Source organism: Lycorma delicatula, chromosome 10 (genome assembly GCF_047948215.1).
Source record: "Lycorma delicatula isolate Av1 chromosome 10, ASM4794821v1, whole genome shotgun sequence".
Lineage (NCBI taxonomy): Eukaryota > Metazoa > Arthropoda > Insecta > Hemiptera > Fulgoridae > Lycorma > Lycorma delicatula.
The window spans coordinates 94,470,313-94,480,346 of NC_134464.1; the positions used below are offsets into that span (position 1 = coordinate 94,470,313).

Here is a 10,034-nt window from a genome sequence, read left to right on the forward strand (position 1 = left end):
GTAAAAAATTACAGATATTAGGAACTATGGTGACAGAGGATTAGAAAAAGACAACAGAAAGAGAAGGGATAGTAGTGGAAAAGGAAGCCTGCAGTAAGAAGAGGAAATTACGTAGCAAAAGTCTGGACGTAGAATTAAGAGAAGAGGTAAACCAATGAAATGTTATGTATGGAGAGTGTACTTCTGTATGTAAGTGAATCATGGACAATAAGAAAAAGAAGAGGGACTGGATTGAGGCTTTTGGAATAGGATATGGAGAAGGATGGAGGAAGTTACATGGATAGATAAAATGAGAAGTGAGGAAGTAATGAAGAAGATCAAACAAGAAAGTATACTTTCTTGTATACTTTCTTTCAAATGTCTGCCGCAGTCATATTTCTGCTAATGGATCACACATTGTTGCAATAATTTTTTTTTAATCTCTACACCTTTTTGCAAATACTGTATTTTTTAAAGGTTTTCGCACCTACAGAGCGAAGGGGTGGGCGGATTTTAATTCTCTTTTCACCAAAATTCATTATTTTTTCGGGTTGTCAATTAATAGAATTAAATGTTGTTATTGACATACAAGATTTTTGAGTTGGGGTAGGTGTAGCGGAGAGGATACGTTCCAACCCTTTGAAAATAATTTTATAAAGGTTGACCCCTGAGAATGGTATACATGCCTGCAAACAGAAGTAAAATGGGACTGATATCTGTTGAATAATAAATGCGGTAACTTTTCAAATGATCATCCGGTAGTTTAGTATAAACTATTATTTAATTATTTGTTGAAACGTGCTTTACGCTACTGCGTGAACGGAACGTAGTAGTGAAGCTGTTTAACCTTGAAAGGGCACTGATTGTTTTGATGGAGGGGGTACCTTACACAGCAATGGTAGAGTTGTTGACAGTGCTTCGGCAAGCAGTTCTGTCGAAAATTGTTAAGATTATTACACGTTAATATTAAACGAATATTTACAACCAGTATTACTTTTTATTAATTTATTCGTATTGACGACGAAGGTCACATCTTTTTCCATTATGTTTTTATTTTTTTAATGTAATGAATTTTACACCGTACCATAAATACCATACAAAACCGGAAATCGAACCCAGAACGTTTTATCCGACAGTAATGTCCTCTCGCAGTTATTTTCATATTGTTTACTATAATAAAATTAATTACTCTATAATTTTTCTGCCTGTTTTATTATATATATCTTTATTACAATATATATATATTTTGTAACCTCCCGATCCACCGTTAGGCATTCTTCAGAAGATGAGATGAATGATTTGTAGCACGTGTGAAGATGCCATGCCTGACCGGGATTCGAACCCGGGACCTCCGTATTCCGGTCAGGCATGGCATCTTCACACATGAATGTGATTAATTTAGTGAACTAAAAGAACGGAGTGCAGATGGTCTTCAGATGCAACGTCACCCTCACACTGTTAACATATATAACAGTTAAATAAATAAAAACTAAGTATATGTCTCCGTGTGCGAGCGTCCTCCATTATTCTTTAATTGCATAACACTCAAAACTTAACAATCCACCTTTTGATTTCATTGGCCCAAAATGCGTACGAGAAGGGTAGTTTAAAGAACGTTTATTGTATTAGAAATTGACATGATTAACTAACACAGGTAAGACATAATATGTGTTTCAATGGCAACAGACACAAGTTTCTTGTTATTATTTTTTTACTACTACCGTTCTGGTAGACTAAAATTGGACATTTTATTTTACGTTTATCAGATTAGGTCTATCACGTCCCCGACTTATATCTGAAAATTCTGAATCCGAATTCCACTAATTATTTACGTAGCAAAATATTTATCTACCGTATTGTCATATGAAAAAAAAAACAACAAAAATTACAAATTTCGGCGTTAAAAGATGAAATAAATATAGAAATTGCATAATACATATAAAAAAGAAATGAGTTAAACCGCTATGTTCGTAATCCAGTCGGCTTTTCCTTTCTTATTAGAAGTAAATACAATCGCAAGTTGCTTTTTTTATTTAGTTTTTATCTTTTTCAAAAAATTGATCTCGCAGCTTATGGGAACGCATCGATTAACAAAAATTTCAAACCGTAATTTTTAAAAAATATAATACATATATCAAATAAAACAAAAACACTAAATGACAGTCGAAATTGCAAGAATCCCTGTCTAGGTGGCCCAATTAATATTTAAAAAAGGAAATAATTAATATTCAAACTACTCGTATTTAAAAAAACCTGCTTCCAGAAGATCGAATAAGATAACAAGTGTCAAAAGACTTAAACGGCCTTCTTTATCTTCAATAAAAAAGATTCAAAATTCTCCTTCAAAGAAATAAAAATTTTAAAAGATAATTTTATAAGATGCTAAAAACATTATATGTACGAGGCCCCGTAAAATATTATTGATGCAGACGATTATTAGTTTTGAAAGTTTAATTCATTTACGGTAAAATCCCTGTAAAAATGTTATGGCTTCCAATTACTTTCCTATAATCTTTGTTTTAATGAAGAAACAGCCTGTGGGTGTAAATGCAGAACAAAGCCTTTTCGTGAGCCGACAGTCAAGGAATTTATAATTTAAATTCACAGTCTAGCTAATTAGCTTTATTTTTGTTATGAGTTTAATAAATGAATAATATAACAAAAACATGTATACTTATCGCAAATAGAAAGCAGAATAATAACATTTTCTGAATGAAACTGAGGAAACACATAGGCGGAAAGAGTGGTAGCGTCTACGAAAAGTTTGGGTTTGAATCCCAGTAAGATTTTTCATATCGTTTTCATACGATACAAATCTATGAACGAGAAAAATAAAAATGATTAACTGAGATACTAGCGCATTACGTCATTATTTACCACTAGCTGTGAAATTACATTACTAATACCTTCGTTATACATACTTAGTCGTTAGTCAAGAATCAACAACATTTTTTTCAGCTTATTATTTTCTTCTCTTAAGATTTGTCATTGCTTTTAAGTCAAAATGTTTGAAGTATGCAGGTCAGAATAATCGAAGTTTTTTTAAATAAATATTAACCTCGCATTACACTTAATTTAAATCAGAATTAATTTCTGAATTTTCTAACAAGAAAATTTCTCGGCTAATTCGAGTAATACGTAAAACATGCAATAATTCAAGTAAATTTTACGGATAAATGAAACATATAAATCCGGTTAACTGAGAGATCGGATTTATAAGAGCAGTGATTATTTTATTAACTATGATACAAATTAAAATAAACAGAAAGTTATTAAGTATGATTTTTAAAATTTTTAACACTTCTACTTAAACGACAAATATCAAGTAAGTATATTATCTTATATAAAATCAATTTAAATATTTTAGAAAAATTGTAATTTTTTAATAAAAAATAATAAAATTACAAACTGAATGGTTATTAAATTTTAAAAAAATAATTAATTCCAAAATTTTACCTCAAATATTAAAAATATTTTTTTTAAATTGTCCTTATTGATAGTTTAGCAAGATCTATTCTATACAAATCTAAGACAAACGCAGCGTAGTAGCGATTTACCTTGATACCGAATTAAGAAGGTAGTGGTGCCAGGAGAGAAAAACAATCTGTTTAAACGGCAACATAGCCCTGCCAATTACATTCATTTGTAAAATGAATGAGTTTTCAAATACAACCTACCTATTAAGAACAGTACACGCTGTTAATTAACCAACGGGAAGGGTAGTCTTAAATAATTTTGAAGTAATTTTCAGTTTCATTAATATCTGTTAATAAATAATACGATACTTTATTTATTCGCGTGCGCGGGCACACACGCACATAATTTTAATTATATTTATAATTTAAATATACTATTCCTATAAAAGTATAAATTTATTTTTTTCATTTAAAATTTGTTTTAGCAAAATTTTGTAATTACAGAAATAAAATCTGATAAAATTTCCTAAATTTTTCTGAATAAATTTCCTTAAAATTTGATCGGTAGATCGATACTTTTCTTATGAAAAATGATATAATTCTCTAGAATTAAAAAATAATAATATATATTATTGAAAAATTATAAGTTAAAATTAAAGTTATTCCCTGAACCACCATGAAGAAGAAAAGGAGTGAATAGATAGAATTACAAATTTCGAAGCCAAGGGGTACGCAACATTGTAATGAATCCATAACGACGCCCGACGGCCTTTATCATAATCTAGGAAAATAGCCTTATTTTCCGTAATACTTTATAAAGGGTAGGTATCCGTATTAAATGAGTCGACCACAGCAATCTCCATTAGGCCAAAACTGTTAGTGGATTTGAACCCGATCCTTGAATTAAGAACCCAAAGCGCTGCACTTGTACACAAAATACTTCAGCCAGTCACGAGAAAAGTTATAAATATTTAAAGAATTTCAAATTTAAAAAATTGCATGAAAATACCTTTCATTCTTTTACATATATGAGGTTCAATTAATTACATTAGGAATGTTAATTATCGATTAACCGGTTGTTCTAACTTATCCAAAAGTGTGTGTTGTTTTCAGTTTTGAAGTTATTGCCAACATCTACGAATTTTATTATGACCAAAATAATGATTAAATAATTATATAAAAATAAATATATTTTTAAATTAATATTAATGTTAGTCTACTGTTCGGTGCTTCATACACAATATAAGTTTAAGAAAATTAAGTATATATAGTAATATTTTACAAATATAGTTAATTTTCACTGCATGATTCTACGATATAGTTGATAGCTTCAAGTATATTATACTGAAAAATGTTCCTCTTCAGTGATTCCAAGCTTTCAATAAAAAAAACTTATGTTATAGAAAAATATTTTATTTAATTGAATGAAAATAATAAATAAATATTTCCATCAAAATAAATATACCTTGAAATTAATATATACGGAACAGTTGATTATCAGGTTCTTCATACCTAGTTTATTTTTTATGGAATTAGGCAGATATGTTAATAATATTATTTTACATATTTCATTCTTAGTATACTGTTATTCGATAGAGTCGTAGTATCTTATAATCTATTACATAGTAAAAAGTTTCTTCATCAGTGATTCTAGGCATTCTATAAATAAATAAAAAATTGGTTAAAGAATATACTTTACCTATTTTAATCAAAATAACAGTTAAATATTTACATCGAAATGGGCACCGGATCTTTGAAATGAAATTAATATCTGTGTAAGAGTCGATTATCCGACCCTTAATACACGATTTACTTTAAAGAAATTATGTAAGTATAGGAATATATTTATTTTACAAGTTTAAGAAATAATTAATTTTTAGTATCCAATAAAATCGTGGCACTTTTAATTTAGTATACTGAAATTTATTCGTCTTCAGTAGTTATAAGCTTTCTATAAAGAAAAATTATTTATTTATTTTAGCGATAATTTTCAGTTTAATAAATTTTATTTATTTTGTGTGTGTGTGTGCGCGCGCGCATAATACCGTAGGCTGTTTGAACAAACATACATTTGTTGTGGTTTTTTTTAATTCTTTCGCCCTAAGTATATTTTTGTTAAAACTTTGTAATTACAAGAATTACTGATAAAATTTTTGACGATTTTTTCTAAAATATTGATTAAATTTTTTAATGTCTTTTCGTAAGTGAAAAAGTATAGGACGATTTTTCATTAGAATTACAACAAAAACTTGTTAACGTTAAATTAAAAATATAAATAAAATTTAACCTCTGATCTAACGATTTTTCCTAACGAGAAGAAAAGGGACAACGTAAATAGAGCTATTACAATTCGCAGCCAAAGAAGGTGAAGCACATAAAGAAGGTGATGAATCCATTCCGACCCTCGAATGTTTTTTTTCATCACAGTAGATAACGTGTCCGTTACAATTTGGTTGAATGGGAACTGTACATCAGTACAATCACTTTTAATTAGTCTGATTACGATTCGAACTTGATATCCTTGAATTAAAAACTCTAAACTCTGCCACTGTACACGCGAAAATTTATCAGAATAAAGAATATTTTTTTTTAAATTTCAAACTTCAAATATCGATTGAATTACTTTTAATGCACGCTCAATTAATTATAATAAAGTATTTAATTAGATGGTTCGCAATTAACCGGACTTCTAATCTTCATTTATCCGAATGCTGCGTTGCTTTCAATTCCCAAAAAAAAAAAATTTTTTTTTTTAATAACCAAAATTACGTTTAAATGTCTGGATGGAAGTAATTATTTTGGAAACAAATATATATTTAACACTCGATTATTCGGATCTTCATAATTTGTTTATTTTTAAGGCAATGTCGTGAACATTTTAATATTATTATTTATTTTTGTTGCTTTCTTTACAAGCAAAAGATTGTTTTTTTATTTTTTGTATTATTCCTGAGCATATATTCATTTATGAATAATTAACAACATAGCTGAGATTGGTATATAAACGTTAAGCTGCTTGGGAGTCAAACCCAGGGGCTTCAGTAGATCAGTATATTTTTGACAACGCTACCGATGGGAATGTTTTTCTTGCTTAGCACATATATATATATATATATATATATATATATATATATATATATACACAACATGCTTCACTCTCTTTTAATTATTGTATTTCATAAGATTAGGTTTTTTTAACAGAACAAATAATTTAAATGATTTTTTTATTGTGGTTGGTATATAATAAGTAGAATACAGCGGGATTGAGTAATACGTCACTCAACGACGCATAAAAAAATGGCATAATTACCTTTAAAAACATGTGAAGTTATTATGTTTATAAAATATATACAATTTAGAAAGCGTTAATGAAAATCATTTAACTATTAACATTTGTACATATTAATCGAAGATGCAGAATATTCAAGTTTTTTTTTATAATTAATCATTAAAAGCTCATTAACCGATTAACATCGGTTCTGTAAAGTAAGATCATTTAATTTTATTTTGAATGAATAGGTAATAAGAGCCTATTAAATAGTTTAGTAATTTCTTAAAAAAGTTATCGGGAAGTAAAATGAGGCTCTTGTAAACTCGTATTGTGCAGCAAAAAAATCTAGTTCTGTTAATTTTACAGAGGTGAATAAAGTTATTATTTAGGAATGTCACTACTCTTTTCGGCACAAATAACACAAATTCTTTCCTTTAAACGAATGAATAGAAAACATAAAAAAAATAAAATTATCTGTAACAATATTTTTATGCTTATTTATGATTGCGAAAAGTGAACATTGTTTCTCAACAAATTATTTTGTAATTTAAATACACCACTTTTCTTTAAAAATTATTCATGTAATTTGTGATAAAATTGCTATAATTAATGATCGTTAATTTTTTATCCATTCGATGGCATAAGTATGTTTGCCTGTTAAACAGAAGGCCCCGTGTTTGATTCCGATTAGGGTCTCTCCCAATAACGAATCAACCTTCAATGTAGTTACTGACGATTTTATTTACTGATCCGACTTAAAAATTAATATATCTAAAATGAGACATGATAAATTTCATGTTGAAAACCTCTTTCTAACACATGAAATACACTTGGCTTACATCAGTAAATTTATATACAATAAATTTTACTTCCCTAGTTAATTAATGGCCAAATAACCTATATAACCAAGCATATAACTCATTTCATTTTTATTTGCTTATTTTTATGATTCTGGTTCGCATCTATTTAGAACTATTTGGATACATTGTCAACAGATAAACACAGTAAATAATTATTAATTTATTTTGTAAAAATATATGAGTGTAAACTGAGTTCTAACATTTTTAATGTAATAAATAATTTGAATATAACAAATAAAACAAATGGGAATTATTGTTTCAAAGATGTTATAATATTCCGTAAAAAAAAATAAAACTCACCTTTGTCAATAATAACAGACGTCTCATACAAAAGATATAAACTGGATGACGTTAACAACTGGATTAGGTTATGTTAAAAAAGAGTGAATATTAACTCGAGGCACTAACTGAATGCGTATGCGTAATCAATCCATCTACCGACAATTTCCCAATAGTCCAGTACTACAGTTGCTGGCTTGCTTAGTTATTTCTCGTTTACACTCATTATGTTTGCCTGTCTTTCCACCCCTCCCTCCTCCCACCGCAACTACGGCGCGCCAACAACAGACATCTTCTAACTAGTACTTTTAAACATTCAAGTAATGAAAAAATTATTCCATCTAATTTTTTTTTTTTTTTTTTAACTACTCACCATCTCTGTTTACACTGCCTGTCTTCTCCCCACCACGGCGCGACCGCCAACAGACATCTTTTAACGAGTACTTCTAAACATTAAAATAATGAAAAAATTATTCCATCTAACTTTTTTTTTTTTTTTAACAACTCACCATCCAGCATAGGTTGCCTAATATTAAATTAGTTTTACTATATTGTTATTATTTATCAGACTTGACGAACTTATAATTACATAAAATATTAAAATATCTTTTATAAATGCACCTATTACTAAAACAGCCAGCGTTATAATGACATTTTTACTTAATTAATTATATCTAACAAACTGTTATGTATGTAATCAAACTCATTTCGTATATGTCAATACAGACCTGCAAGCGCATCAATAATTTTTGTTTAGTGTCACTATTATTTTTTAAATATCTAATCAGGAATTAAAAAAACAGGGCATCTTTTATGACATAGATTACAAAAATCATGAATGGTACGTAAGGAGGTAATGATTAATATTATTTCTAAAGTTCAAAGTTATCATATCTAACCGACTTCCATATTTTACAGTTCAGCAACATTCAATATTCAAATCAAATGGATGTGTGTGTACGCGCGTGCATACACGTACACGAATCTACTTATAAATGAACTTTAGTATACACGTAAAGCCTAATTTAATTTTATTTAGATCTTTTAAAATATAATTCTTTGTTTTTAAATAATACTTGGATATCAATGAATGAAACAGTTTAATCCAAAGATTCTATTAAGTGACATGAAATTAGATTTTGTTGGGTCTCAATTTCATTTTTATAACCTATTTTGTCACCTCCGTAATATAAAAAACAAATGATGTACTGAAGGTTTTGGGTTCTATTCTCGGCTTGACACTAGCTTATATGTTTAATGCTTGTTTGAGTATTGGCAATTAAAAAAAGGTTACACAAACGATTTTGTCCGGATTTTTCTCAGCTTGGAGACAGTTCACAGTATAATATGCTTATCCGAGTATCGTCTTTAAAAAACACTATTCATGATCTTAAAGCCCCGGGATTGACTCTTGGTCACTACAAATAATTACTTGCGTAATGCTTCTGTCTCAGATTGCTTATATTCATGTGAATATTAGATACGGAATTGATTTGTTCTTCACAGTTCAATTTTATTTACTTAAGTATCAGCTGTAAACAAGTTTGATTAATATGTTGGAAAGAACCGATTGAAACGCTGAAGGTCTCGGTTCGATTCTCAACTTAAGACATCAGCTCACAAATATACAGTTTAACCAGATTAAAAAAACTGCATGTATTGGGTTCCATTCTTTGAATTAGCGACTTTTTTTTAATATCCTCATTTTTACTTTGCTTATAAAGATAATAAATTCAAAAATAAATAAATAAAAATAATCAGACGGTGAAGGCGAACGTAAAGCGAAAAGTTGAACGTTTTATCTGATATTGTTGACTTTATTTAATTATTTTATAAAATAGCAAACTTAATTCTGCTCTGTTCTGGGATGTATTAACGTGGTAGCCTGTCTAACCTTGAACGTTGAACGTTTATACTTGGATGGAGTGAGGAAGGGTTACACAACCTTACATAACAAAGAGACGCAGGCCAGACAGCGCGGCAATTAACGGTTATCGTCTTCACGCATTACTAAAACAAATATTCATAATCTGTTCGTCTTTAATAATTAATTAATTCGATTGACATCATATTAATATCTATTTTTTTTTTGTCTTTAATTATGAAATGAAGAGGATGTAAAAATATTGAGTCATGTTTTTATTTTCAAACGGTTTATTTTTGTAAACACAGAAGCAACACTGTGATTTATTAATCTATCGCAACGTACGTATTTTAAAATTTGACATT

At 28.8% G+C, this 10,034-nt stretch overlaps 1 protein-coding gene across 3 annotated transcripts in view; it reads right to left on the reverse strand.

Moving 5' to 3' along the window:
* The window catches only part of LOC142331434 (uncharacterized), a 46,501-nt gene extending 38,422 nt beyond the window's left edge, over positions 1-8,079 (reverse strand). For 2 of the 3 annotated variants that reach the window (XM_075377327.1, XM_075377326.1), the window contains exon 1: positions 7,827-8,078. The gene's annotated coding sequence lies outside the window, so the exon portion shown is untranslated. Of the gene's footprint in view, positions 1-7,826 lie in introns of all 3 variants that reach the window. The other variant, XM_075377331.1, reaches the window with a different exon arrangement.
* Between the last annotated feature and the right edge of the window lie 1,955 nt (positions 8,080-10,034).